Source organism: Macaca fascicularis, chromosome 2 (genome assembly GCF_037993035.2).
Source record: "Macaca fascicularis isolate 582-1 chromosome 2, T2T-MFA8v1.1".
Lineage (NCBI taxonomy): Eukaryota > Metazoa > Chordata > Mammalia > Primates > Cercopithecidae > Macaca > Macaca fascicularis.
In genome coordinates this window covers 202,767,512-202,781,261 of record NC_088376.1, presented here as the reverse complement: position 1 = coordinate 202,781,261, position 13,750 = coordinate 202,767,512, and the positions used below count along the sequence as shown (strand labels likewise).

Here is a 13,750-nt window from a genome sequence, read left to right as displayed (position 1 = left end):
CTTCTATAACTGTGAACTCTCCCCAGTGACCACTGTCTGTAATGGTATTAAGTGCCACCTGTTCAAGCTATTTATATGTTGTAAATTAGTCCCTAGTACCCTCTGTTTCCAAAGTCTTATGACATCTAAGACGAAATGATAATAAATAATTTCATTAATTTATAAAACTCTGAAGATAGGAGAAAGATCTCTAAACTAATTCTTTAGATTATATTTATCAAGAACCAGACAGATTCTAATCATTCTATATCTACATAAAATATATTGAATTAGATTTCTAACCTTTACAATACATGCTGTATTTTCTATAAAAAGCCAGCACTTCTTAATGAGAACTTGTGTGTTTATTTAGCTCCTGGAAAATTTTAGCTCTAATCTCCCCTATTTCATGCTATTTATGTTTTAAACCTTCTTTCTGAGTGTGTTTTGTTAATTTGGATTTTATTGCCCTAAAGCAATTTTTTATTATAATAAACATAAATTACATCACCATAACTCATATGAAGTTTTCTTCCCTCCCCCAGAAAGTTGTGACCCATCAGGTTTTAATAGATTGTAGTTTTTGTAGAACTCCTCTACCAACAATTTCATAGCTACTTACTTTTTAAATGCACACTTACTGTGCTAATGGTTGGAGAATAAGAGGTCAAGATGGTGGCTTTTACAAGGAACACATATTTCTGAGCATATGGCCTGCAAAGTTAAGATAAATTTTAAGAGAGAGAAAATATCCTAAGTATTTATATATTTAATTATGTTATATTTGAAATCACATATTTAGAAAATAAAAGTAGATGTTTTCAAACAATGTCAGTTTCTATCAGCATACAGCAGGCATATCCCTCTCCATGCACAGATGCACAGAAAAAAGAGAAAAATTAAGTACTAAATTCTAGTGGCTATAATAGGATGATGTAAGTTTCAATATGTGTGAAGGAAAACATAAACTAAAATAATTAGTAAGGACTGTGATGTTCAATAAGGCAAGTAATGAATTCTCTCTTAGTCTTATTTTCTTCATTTGTGAAATTGTTAAATATTTTGCACGACTTCTTCATATTCAGAATTTAATTGTGGTTGGCTTAGAACTGTTTCTCTTTCAACATTGTCTTCATTTCTCCACACTTTTACTAGACCTTAGTCGTGATTGTTAATATGTGCTCAAATATCATATACACACAAGTTTCCTTGGAGATGGTAGAGTGCAGTGAATAGTCAACCAGGTTCTGGGTTTAAATCCTACATCCTTTGCTTTCTAGCTGTGTGCTTTGGGTCAGGCTAGTTACTATCTGAGCCTCATTTTCCTCATCTGATGGTTTTAAAGACAAAATAATATATAAGAGAAAAGTTTAAATAATATGTGAAAATATTCCAGCCTCTGACACATCGAAATTCTCAAGAAATATTTACTGTTCTCAGAACGATATTCTACTCTATTCACAATAACAATTGTTAAAATTTTTATGACTGTTCTAAGCTAGAATCTCTACAAGTCCAAGGGTTAATCAAGAAACATTAAATGTTCCTCCAAATAATTATTTCTATTTAATATACTTTAATTTTAGAACAGTTTTAGGTTCACAGCAAAACTGAGCATTGAAGTGTAAAAGCTTTAAGATAATTTTTTGCCCTTTCAGTATTTTATTTAGACCTGATTAATTATAAAATTATTTTTCCTTAGCCATAGGAGTTCAATATTACATTATAAAGATGTTTCAACTGGAAAGCATTTTTAAACTTTATCCTAAAGAATTTCATGTGTGTGGCATGTGCATGAATTCCTTCTTGCTCAGTTACTTTTATTATTTTATTCTATTTTAATTTGTTCAAATTAAAATCAATGTCTCATTCTCTGCAGTTAATCACTAAATTTATGTTTTGATGTAAGAAAGGTAAATAATCCTCAGAACATTATATTTTTGAATTTTTCTTTTGAGATAATAAAGAGATCTTAAAAAACTGATGAGAACATATTAAGGCCACACCACACAGAAAGTTTGGGACAGAAAGACCTTAAACTCATCATCTTGATACTCTAGTCATTTTAATTGTTATTAAATGATACCGCAAATTATTTTTCAATGTGCTTGCTAGTTGGATCTGAGTACTTTCTTAAATGGACATTGTCAATTCTTTAATAAAAGAAATATTTATAAGCATGTATGTTTATACCCAAATATTTGGGCATTTTGTATAATTCTTTATCATTTGCACACAGAAAAAGACGTTTAATGAACTCCCAGTTCCACATGGCTCGGATAGCCTCACAGTCACGGCAGAAGATGAAAGGCATGTTTTGGGACAGAAAGACCTTAAAATTCATCATCTTGATACACTAGTCATAATCTATATATTTTGCACGATACAATTGTACAAAATATTAACAATTTGACAAATGAAGATGAGGCTAAGAGAGAATTCATGGTTCCTTGAAGAAAGAGGTTTCTTTCTTGAGGTTGGTATACTTAAGTTCTTCAAGCACATGGAACCCATAAAAATTGTTCTAAAAATAGTATTCTTCTAGAGTTCTTCATAGTTTCATTGTTTCAAACAACATCATTGTGCTATCTATATTTCCAGTAACCATACGATGAGTCGGCTTCATCTAGCAAACCGAATTAAATTAAAATATTCCACCATGATTGTGGGATTGTGGGCTTAATTTTCTTTTTTTTTTTTTTTTGGCGGGAGTCTCGCTCTGTGGCCCAGGCTGGAGTGAGAGGCGCCATCTTGGCTCCCTGCAGGCTCCGCCCCCCGGGTTCCCGCCATTCTCCTGCCTCAGCCTCCGGAGGAGCTGGGACCACAGGCGCCGCCACCACGCCCGGCTCATTTGTTGTATTTTTAGTAGAGACGGGGTGTCACCATGTTAGCCAGGATGGTCTCCATCTCCTGACCTCGTGATCTGCCCGCCTCGGCCTCCCAAAGTTATTTTTTTTAATATAATTCAGATTTTACTCTAGTATATTTAATGAGATATTAATATCACTATACAATCTTAATTTTGTCATGATATATCATTTTATGTCCCTCAGCATTTAAAAATCTTTTGTCATTATAGCTTGCACTTGCTATCTTTTAATAGTGAACTTAATCTATTCATACTAAGTATGATTTTCACACATATGGATCTATTTCTACACCTTTAAGAAAATTTCACTTTATTTTTTCTTCTTTACTTTTTTCATTTGTTTTCTGCTTTTCATTGACTTGATTGCATACCTTTTGCGGGGTATGTTGTTTGTTTGTATATTTGTTTTTCCATTTAATCTGTCTCCCTTTTCATTGCTCTTTGTTTAGTTATTCTTAATTGTTGAACAAAGTACATTAGCACTAACAAAACACAACATTGCATTAGCAAAGTATAACTTGAATTAATAATGTCCTTCCACCTGAACAATTTAAGAGCTATAGAAAATTTTAGATATGATCACCTCTTCCAGTTTTTATTATTGCTATTTGTAAATATAATTGTACATTGTTTTTTAAATTCCAAGATAAATATTCATTATCCTTAATGTTATTATTGTTGTTACTTTGGTTATTGATTATTTAGATACAACGACATGCTTTCAAGTTTCTGTATAACTCAATGTCACTTAGATCTCACTCTTTTCTTCTGAAAAGAATTTTCTTCTCATTGAATCATATCTTTTGGTATTCTTCAGTATGCACTAAGTGTAAACTCAATCATTTCTTTGAGAGTGTGTGTGTGTGTGTGTGTGTGTGTGTCTGTGGCAGGGTCTCAGGCTGTCACCCAGGCTGCAGTGCAGTGGTGCAATCATGGCTTACTGCAGCCTTGACTTTCTGGGCTCAAGCAGTTCTCCCACCTCAGCCTCCTGGGTAACTGGGACTACAGGCACTTGCCACCATGCCCACACCTGGCTAATTGTTTGTATTTTTAGTAGAAACGAAGTTTCACTGTGTTGTCCAGGCTGATTTTGAACTCTTGAGCTCAAGCAATCTGCTCTCCCTAGCCTTCAACGTGCTGAGATTACAGGCATGAACTACCATGCCTGTCCTGAAAATTATTTTATTTTATGTATCTTACTCTTAATGATTTAGAAAGGTTTAAAATCATAGATTGATGGAAATTTTCTCTTAGCACTATTGTCTTTTATAATTTGAAGATACTTTCATTTTAAGTTATGAGTGGAAAACAGAAATTACCTAAAAGGGCACAATTACTAGACTGACAGTGTTATGGGTTGAATTGTGTCCCTCCAGCAAATAATGAGGTGCTAATTCCCATAGCTGTGAATGTGACCTTGTATGGAAATACAGCCTTTGCAGATGACCAAGTCAGGATGAGGTCATTGGGTTGGGCCTTAATCCAATATGATTCTCTCCTTATGAAAAGGAGAAATGTGGACACAGGGACAGATAGGCATAGAGAGAAGATGACGTGAGGACACAGGAAGAATGCCGTCAATAAGCCAAGTGATATGGTTTGGCTGTGTCCCCACCCAAATCTCATCTTGAATTGTAGCTCCCATAATTCCCATGTGTTATGGGAGGGACCTGGTGAGAGATAATTGAATCATGGGGGCGGTTTCTCCCATACTGTTCTTGTGGTAGTGAGTAAGTCTTACAAGATCTGTTGGTTTTATAGGGGGTCTCCCCTTTTGCTTGGTTCTCATTCTCTCTTGCCTGTTGCCATGTGAAATGAGCCTTTCGTCTTCTGCCATGACTGTGAGGCCTTCCCAGCACGTGGGACTGTGAGTTCATTAAACCTCTTTTTCTGTAGAAATTACTCAGTTTCAGGTATGTCTTTATGAGCAGCAGGAGAACAGACTAAAACACCAAGAAACACTCAAAGCTTCAAGACATTAGGAGAGAGACTTCCCTGGAATAGATTTTTCCTTGTGGCTCTCAGAAGGAGCCACCTTTTCAACATCATGATTTTAGACTTCTACCCTCCAGAACTCTGAGACAGTGCATTTCTGATTAAACCACCCAGCGTGCAGTGTTTCGTTAGGGCAGTCCCAGGAAAATACTACAGATACAAATGGTGAACAGAAACAAGAGCCAGGAAAAAACAGAACCTTCGACTCTCTATACAGTACTCTATCCTTTCTTTCTGGAGGTTTTTAGAAGGCATTTCAAGGATTCAGCAGGGGGTTTGTAGACCACTGCTAGGCCCACTATGTCCCATTCCTGTCAGATACTTGCAGGAACTGCAGTGTTGACTAGGCTACACTTTTTCTGTTGACTGCTTCTCATGATGCACACTTGACCCTATGCCTCTCTTAATCCTGGCAGCTCCCCATACTCTGCCTAAATACATACCAGTGGACATTACTACCAACGTGTCAAAGTCCTCAATATCTCATATTCCATGCAAAAGTACATAGACGGGCTCTTTCTATTTATACTGTCGTAGATTATACCAGCGAGTATCCAAGTGATGTCAGCAGGGCCCCAATGTATTTTAGAAATTTTAATAAAAATTCCTTTTTACAAAATCAGATTTTACTATAAAGTCAGGCTTACAATCCCTGTGTTCTTTTTTTTGAGGATATGTTTTTCCAAAACAATCCTCAGCCATCCACATAAAAACAGTTTCAGATAATACCAATTGGGAATTTTTATAACTGGTAGAAATAGGTTAAAATTGGACTTTCAAAAAATACAGTTGGCCTTTCATGTGTATGAGCTCCACATTTGCAGATTCAACCAACTATGGATGGAAAATATAGTATTCCCAGATTGCACAGCCCAAGGTTAGTTTTCCTAGGTTATACAGGGCCAATGTTGGAATTTTAGCATTTCTGGATTTTGGCATCCATCAGGGTTTTGGAACTAATCCCCCATGGAGAACGTGGAACCACTGTATATACCAATGGCAAATAAGCACTGAAAATTTGCTTGGCATCATTAGTCATTAGGAAAATGCAAGTAAAACTGCAATGAGATGCCCTATGGAGCCACTAGGACGGCTGTAATCAGGTCACAGAAGACAGAGTGCTGGTGAGGATGTGAAAACTTCAATGGTATGGTTGCTTTGGAAAACAATAGCAAAGTTTTTTTTTTAAATTTAAATATACATTTATCATATGACTCAACTATCAATTCCTAAATGTTTACCCCAGAGAAATAAAAGCATGTTCACACAGATAGTCATTTGCCAATGTTTATAGCAACTTTATTCTCATGGCCTTAAACTAGAAATAACCCAGGAGCCCATGTGTTAGTAAAAGTATAATCAAATGGAACACTAGTTTGCAATAAAAAAGGATACAATGTAGACATATGTAACAGCATGAATAAATCTCCAAAGCATTAAGTAAACTCAATAAAAACAATCAAGGCTACATAGTGTATGATTCAATTTTTATGACACTATTTAATAGCCAAAACTATAGCCACCCAAATCTGATTGGGGTAGAGAGGGGCTAGGTGCCAAGTTGGGGTGAGGATTGATTACAAAGGGGCACTAGGTAACATCGTACTTTAGGTTGCTGTAACAGAACATCATAGACTGGGTAGTTTATAAACAACCAAAATTTATTTTTCACAGTTTTGGAGACTAGAAGTTCAAATTCAAGTTACTGACAGATTCACTCACTTCCCGATTCAGAGGTGGCTGTCATTTTTTTTGTCTCCTCACATTGTAGAAGGACGGAATATCTCCGGGGTCTCTTATTAAAAGCCCTAACTCCATTGATGAAGGCTCTGTTCTTACGACCGAATCACTTTCCAAAGGCTCTAACTCCAAATACCATTATATTGGGTATTAGATTTCAACATTTTCAGGAGAATATAAAAATTGAATCTGTAGAAAAAGGAAATTTTTAGGATGAAATATCTCCATTGAAGTGGTTGTTACACTACTGTAAACATTTGTCAAAATTCATCAAATTGAACACGTAAAAAAGAAAATACTGTTATATATCGTCACTGTTTGGATGTGTGCCTCCAAAAACATGTGTTGAAACATAATCCAACAAAACGCTGTTGGGAGGTGGGGCCCAGTGGAGGTGTTTAGGTCATAAGGGCTGAAGCCTTGTGAACAGAGTCATGCTGATTTAAAAGAACCTAAGGCTGGGAGTTCAATCTCTTGCTGTCTCACCTTCCACCATGAGATGACACAGAAAGAAGGCCCTCACCAGACGCTTGCCTTTCCATCTTGGATTTTCCGGTTTCCAGAACCATGAAGGATCTCTACAAGTTGCCCAGTCTCTGATATTCCATGATAGCAGCACGGACTGAATGGAAATATATATGTATTGCATTTCAATAAATATTAGTAAGAAATTAAACATTCACCACAAACAGGGATCTTTGAATGAGCACTGGGTCCCTCTGAGCAAGGACGTGGACTTGTGTCGTGGAGGAGAAAGAACTGGATCAGAGCCTTGAGAGCAGAAAGCATCAAATATTCTACAGCTTGAGCCTGCCGTGATGGTAGCAGTAGCAACGGAAGATTCCTGTGGTTTTGTTATCTTAGGTGGTGAATTGGACTCCACTAATGGAGGGGCTTAAGGTGTGAGCAGCCATTTGTTTTATATAAACAGTTGTATAAAATGAATGTGCCAATAAACCGTAACAAAATACACTGGGAGAGCTTAAAACCTAATATACCTTTTAGGGAGTCTATTATGGATAGACTTGACCTACAGAATCTAGTCACACTTTTGATAAGCCAGTAATTTGCTCTGTATATAGATACCCCTAATTCAGGCTTCAGGGGCTAATAAGTGTTTCCAGAACTGCAACCAAATGATCAATATGTGACAATGTGGCACACACTACAAGATTCCGTATTTTGAATGTTGAATATGTGTAGATATAGAACTACTAACAGCTAATCAGTGATTCAGTGATGACTATTTCGTTTCTATTTTCTTTATATGTATTGTAATTTCTCAGTGGCATTCAGGAAACCCTGGAAACCACATTGGAAGTGGAATTATTTGAGTTGGACATCTGTAGATACTTGTTCATTAAAAAATTCTCCAAATATGTCTTTAAAACTTAATAAAATGTCAACTTAGAAACTTAATGTGCCTGGGGCTTAGTCCAGAGGACAGTGGTGTCAGGTAAGCTCAAACAGGAAGATAATGGAAGGGGATTTGAACTTTATAATTATGATAAGGACTCCTGGTCAGTTTCAGAAAGACAATGACAGGACCAGAGTATACATTACCGCCTGCTGTGTATATGAAGCACCAGTGGTTATACCTGGTTCTTTGTCTCCAAATCAGAGCACAGGCTCGACGTGAACGGTCCTCCTGATGAAGGAGGCTTGTCCGCTCAGTTGGAGGCATGATTTCCCTGCATATCGCTGCCGACTTCCTGTCACTGTCCCAGAGCTTTCGAATAAGCATTCATGACCTTCAAACAGCCTGATTTCCCCAGAGTCGTTGAACACAGCTAGTTGGCTCTACTAGGCTGAAAGCCATATGGCATCAATTGTAAATGTTTTGCTACCATTTCTAAACATAACCACCTGCCTGATTTACTGTTTGCTGGATGCTCACCGTGAATGTGAATATGTTCACCTAATTTTTTTCTTTAAATTAAGAAATGTAGTTTAAAATTATGATGAATTTTATCCTATCAAGATGTTGAAGGGGGATGCTGAAGAAGATGCACATTGTCAGTTTTGTATAAATCCACTTGTTGGAGAAAAGTGTTGAAATGAAATGAGCAAAACCATCATATAAGTATAAGCATGGAGATTGTTGAAATTATAGTTTTATGAAATTTGCAACATGAAGTACAAGGTAAATAAATATCTCATTTTGAACTCACATATTTAGTACAAAATATTGCCCCAAGTCCTAGTGCTTGGGGATATTTAGGAAAGAGAAGACCCCCAGAGCTACAAATCATTATGTAACCAGATAGCTTAACTTCAAAATGAATTTTATTTTACTTTGTTAATCTTGGGTTTCAAGATACAACCTTGAGGCAAACTGCAGAAGCCTTTCCCTTAGCCATAAAATAGACTCCGTATCCTTCCCTTTCCTACCATGTATACTCCCTTCACATTTATCTAATTGTATGCTGTCATCTATGTGCCTTCTTAGAAGTTTCAGTGGCTAATCGTGAGCCTGACAAAGGAAGCTTGGAGACTCAGTGGCAAAATTCCCGAGATCACTTCAAGGTGGCTGGCTATTCAACAACCCTGCCGTCGTGGGGATGACAGCAGCCCGTGGACTGAGACCCACAATAGCCGCCAGAGCAAGACACACAGACATTGTACTCTGCACAATTCTTGCATGCTTTCCTTATCCGTTTTTCCACTTTTAAACCCCTACCTTCACCCGCAAAATTGAAGTGGTTGATTTGGATGGGAATCTGGCCACATCCCCTTTACCAGTTTTGGTTCGTAAAACCACTTTCTTTCTAGCAGACCTCACTCTTATGGACTGGACTCTGCAAGTGGTAAGCATTCAGATCTGTATTCAGTTACAACTAGGTGATCTCTCTGCAATGGATACAGAAAAGATAGGTTCAAGGGGAAACATAAGGGAAGAGGGAGGGGGAACTTACATATTGGGGATAAGTGAATTGGGGATAATTAAAAGCAAATGTAGGGAAAATTCTAAAGGGAAACTGATAACAGTGTATATGGAGACATTGTGCTCCTCAATCGAGATTTTAAGGGTACAGTATTGTTTCCAGTCATCTCCCTTTCAGCAGTATAGTCCAGTAACTCGATGCAATCACATTACCAGTTCTCTTCTGAGGAAGCAGTTTTAGACAGATTCAAAGCCCAGTTGTTCAATTTAGCCACGATTCTTTGATTTCTATTTTAGCTAATTAGTAGCAATACAAACTCTTGCCAAACAAGGAATGTGAATTCTTGAAGATTAAATTTTATTTTATCTCTATCTAAAGGTAGGAAACCAATCTTTTGGGAGGCACAGATTAGGATGACAGCCAACATTCATTTATTCATTCTAAAATAAAGCCTTTATGTGTAATGAATTATTTGTCATAATTCTAGAAAGTGGCGTGTTCCAGCAATTATAATTATAAATTATATTATTTTTGCAGAGTAGAATAGTAAGCCATATCATTAAGATCAAAATGATATTTAAAGGAAAACTATAACTATGTCTTTAGTATATTAAAATTAGATAAGATTTTATACATCTGTCCCTGCAAAATAAAACACTTTTTGTATGTTTTCTTTGGCTTATGCACAGCTAAATTTGATGAGATAAAATATACAAATATTTGACTGGGTCAATTTCCTTTACGAGTTGTATTTTAATTAATTCAATAAGCATGTATTGATGACCTACTGTATGCAATACATTTGGCTTTTAGTATGTTTGATTTTGCTCTGTCATCATGGATCATGATGTTTGTGACTGGGGGTGTGATTTACTAAATGTTTGGAAGCTTTTTTTTCTCCATTAGCCAAAGAAAGAAGTAGATAAATAAAAGCTTAAAGCTTTTTAAAAAAATCCACGTGGTGTTATTTTGAGAGGTATAGAATTTGTCTAAGCTCCAGTTCCTCCCATTGGAAGAATGCATATTTAAATGAAGTAACATGTATAAAGGCAATTGGTGGCTGGGCACAGTGGCTTATGCATGTAATCCCAGCACTCTGGGAGGCCCAGGTGGGACGATTACTTTAGCCCAGGAGTTCAAGATCAGCCTGGGCAACAAGGAAAGACCCAGTTTCTACAAAATATTTTAAAAATTAGCTGGGTGCAGTGGCACATGCCTGTAGTCCCAGCTACTTGGGAGGCTGTGGCAGGAGGATTGCTTAGGCCTGGGAGGTAGAGGATGCAGTGACTGTGATCGCGCTACTGCACTCCAGTCTGAACGACAGACTGAGACCCTGTCTCTGAAAAGAAAGAAAGAAATAAAGACGCACGTACACACATACATAAAAAATAAAGGCAAAGAGTAGGCCCTCAATAACTTGAGCTAATATCAATCTGTATTTCCATAAATTGGTGTCATTCTATGTATTCGTAGCCTCCAAACCTGTTGTAGTCCAGTCTTTGGCTCCTTTTCCTGTGGCCTTAAAAATTTATATTAGATAAGGATAAGAATCACACTATATACTTATCCTTAACTGTTTTACAGTTATTTTCAGATTTACGTTTTCTGTGGTTACCAAATTACAAATGACTACGTATAAAAACATACCTTTCTGGGAAGTTGCGTTTCTCAAAGTTCAGAGGAACTCATATGCACTTACATGTAAAAATTATATAAAATATGCACATGTTAACTTGTCATATATACTTAAAAGATACCTAACAAAATTGGGAGTTCACAAGGGTGTTACACACATATTTGAAGTTGCAAATAGAAAAAAACAGATATCCAGAAATCAGGCTGAGTTTATACTCTAGAAATATTTGCAATTCCTCAGTAATAAAGTGACAGAATTTGTGACTCTTAAATTAAAAATTATGCATAACTGTATTTTATACTCTTTTAGCCATCAACAACTTATATTAACAACTAAATTAAGTTATACATCAGGCCAGAAAGGATAGCAAATTTCTTATGTTCTGGTATGGGAAGAAGAAAGGCATTTTTAGTGTAAAATTTAGTATGCAACACAAAATGGCCAGATGGTACACACAATCCGTTTGTTGCAAGGCTTCTAGTTCTTTCTGTGCATTGGAAGAAAACCAGGTGACAAGTTAGGCAGCAGTTTTTGTGTAGGACATTTCCGAGTTGCATATAATCAGAGAATAAAGATCTAGAAGATAACTTTCAACTAAAACAAGCCATTCTTAGTCAAAGTCACAAGCATTCACTCTTAATAATCACAAATGCTTTCTGTTCTCAAGCTTAAAAATCTGTTCTCTATTTTCTTCGGACTCTTTCAGTGTTTCAAATTTTTTGCACACATAATCTTATATTTTCCTCTTCACAGAATGGGATTGGCAGAAAAAATGAGAGAGCTTTTTGCAGTTGGTGATTTTTTCCAAGTTCACAGAGCTAGTAAATACACCATGTGATTCACATAAAACATGAGAATAGCCAATATGGGGTACCTAGAAATGAGCAGCATTGCAATTATAATACAAATAAAAATTATACCCATTTTACTAGTTTGAATGATTACCACAGTAAACATGGATTCATATGTTAGGCTGTGATGGAACCAAAAGAAGACATTTACGTGATTCTTTTTTAATGGGATGCATCTGCTTGGGACAGGCTGTGCTTTTTAGAGGAACAACTTTATCCTTCAGTAAAAACTTCTGGAGAAGTGTGATATCAAAGCTCAATTAAACTTGATATTTAAAGCCTTTACACTAAAATAATGAATCTATTCATGAACAATACAAGAACGAGATTTGGCATGAAATCTATGTCAGTATATCTCATATGAGTGCCTAGCTAGGATGCTAATTCACAAGGAAAAGATTTGTCATTCTCCAATGTCAGACAGTTATTTGAAGCCTGTTTGCTTTTTTTGGTAAAGATACTTTAAATAAGCAGCCTGGGGAAAGAGTTATGGATATCTACTGTCATGAAGAGGAAGACTGCTCACTGAATATAACTGAATGGATTTTTTTTATGAGTATTGGTATTATTTCAATTTTCAAGAAAAAAATAACAAACTGATATATGCGAAATCTTCATGCTGTGGGCCATATTGAAAGAGAGTAAATAATGGAAATTAAATGCCAAGATATTGGTGGGGACCCATCTGCCCCACTAGGATCTCGATGTTACTGAGTCCTCTTAGGCATTTCAAATATGTGCCGGAAGACAGGGCTTCTCAGACCATGATTTTTCTACTCCTAAAAATAATTTACCAGGAAAAACAGACACATGAAGACTAAATGCTTCAAGAGGGAACCCATATAATGGGTTAAATGAGGCATAGGATAGAAGTGTGTGAGGCACTTTGTATTAGAGCTCATTTAAAATACCATCAGTTACAGGAGGTTTCAGAAAAAAAGAAAACAGCCTGTGTTCTGCAGAAACAACTGTATGCAACGTGTTGTACAATGGCTGTGAGGAGTTAAGGAAAGAATGCCTTTTCTTCTGGTTGTCATCTTCCTTCTGGCTCCTAGCTAACTGCAACAATTCATTTTATAATCCTGCTGATGGCACCTTCCATGGCAACAGGTGCTTACTCATTTTGACAAATGTCACTTTATTAACAATTATGATGTCTGCAAAGAGGACTAACAATCCCTGTAGTTATGCAAAAGTCAGGCAGTACCCGCTGGGGATGGGAGCCTACCAACTTTGTGACAGCTCTCTACTAAGGCCAGTGGAGTATATATTGAATATATAGGTTGTTCAAGGATTGGTCCTGCTTTATGCTTGAGTCTTACTTTATTTTCAGTGTGTCCTGATTTGTTAAACTAGTTTTATGATGAGCATACCTAAAGATCATCTGTCTCTTGTACAAGAAATGGCCATGTTATAGTTATAAACTTGGCAATGTATAAATAAACTTTGAAATGTAGGCAAATATGAGATAATATCTCAACATCAACTCAGCCACTTCACACTTACTGAGATATTGTTTTCGAAGGCTATGCGCCAAACACTTTATCATATTTTTATATCTTGCATGTAGTAGATAATTTATATACATACCAATCACACGCACACACACACACACACACACACACTGTCATAGCAATCTAATTAGAAATGAAAGTTTCTAAATTTCAAATAATATGGAGCAAAACTATATAATATTGTCTTACTTAAAAGCTTTACAAACTTTTAAAAAAGATGATTCACAGGATTATGGAGGATATTGATGTAATTGAATAAAACTATAAGGCCCTGAATACTT

General features: G+C 36.3%; 1 long non-coding RNA gene across 1 annotated transcript in view; it reads left to right on the top strand.

Annotated features, from left to right (window-relative positions):
* Positions 1 to 10,421, top strand: part of LOC135969441 (uncharacterized) — a 115,024-nt gene extending 104,603 nt beyond the window's left edge. The window contains exon 3 of the long non-coding RNA XR_010584701.2: positions 9,033 to 10,421. This is a non-coding gene — a long non-coding RNA (uncharacterized lncRNA). The remainder of the gene's footprint in view (positions 1 to 9,032) is intronic.
* The last annotated feature ends 3,329 nt before the right edge of the window (positions 10,422 to 13,750 follow it).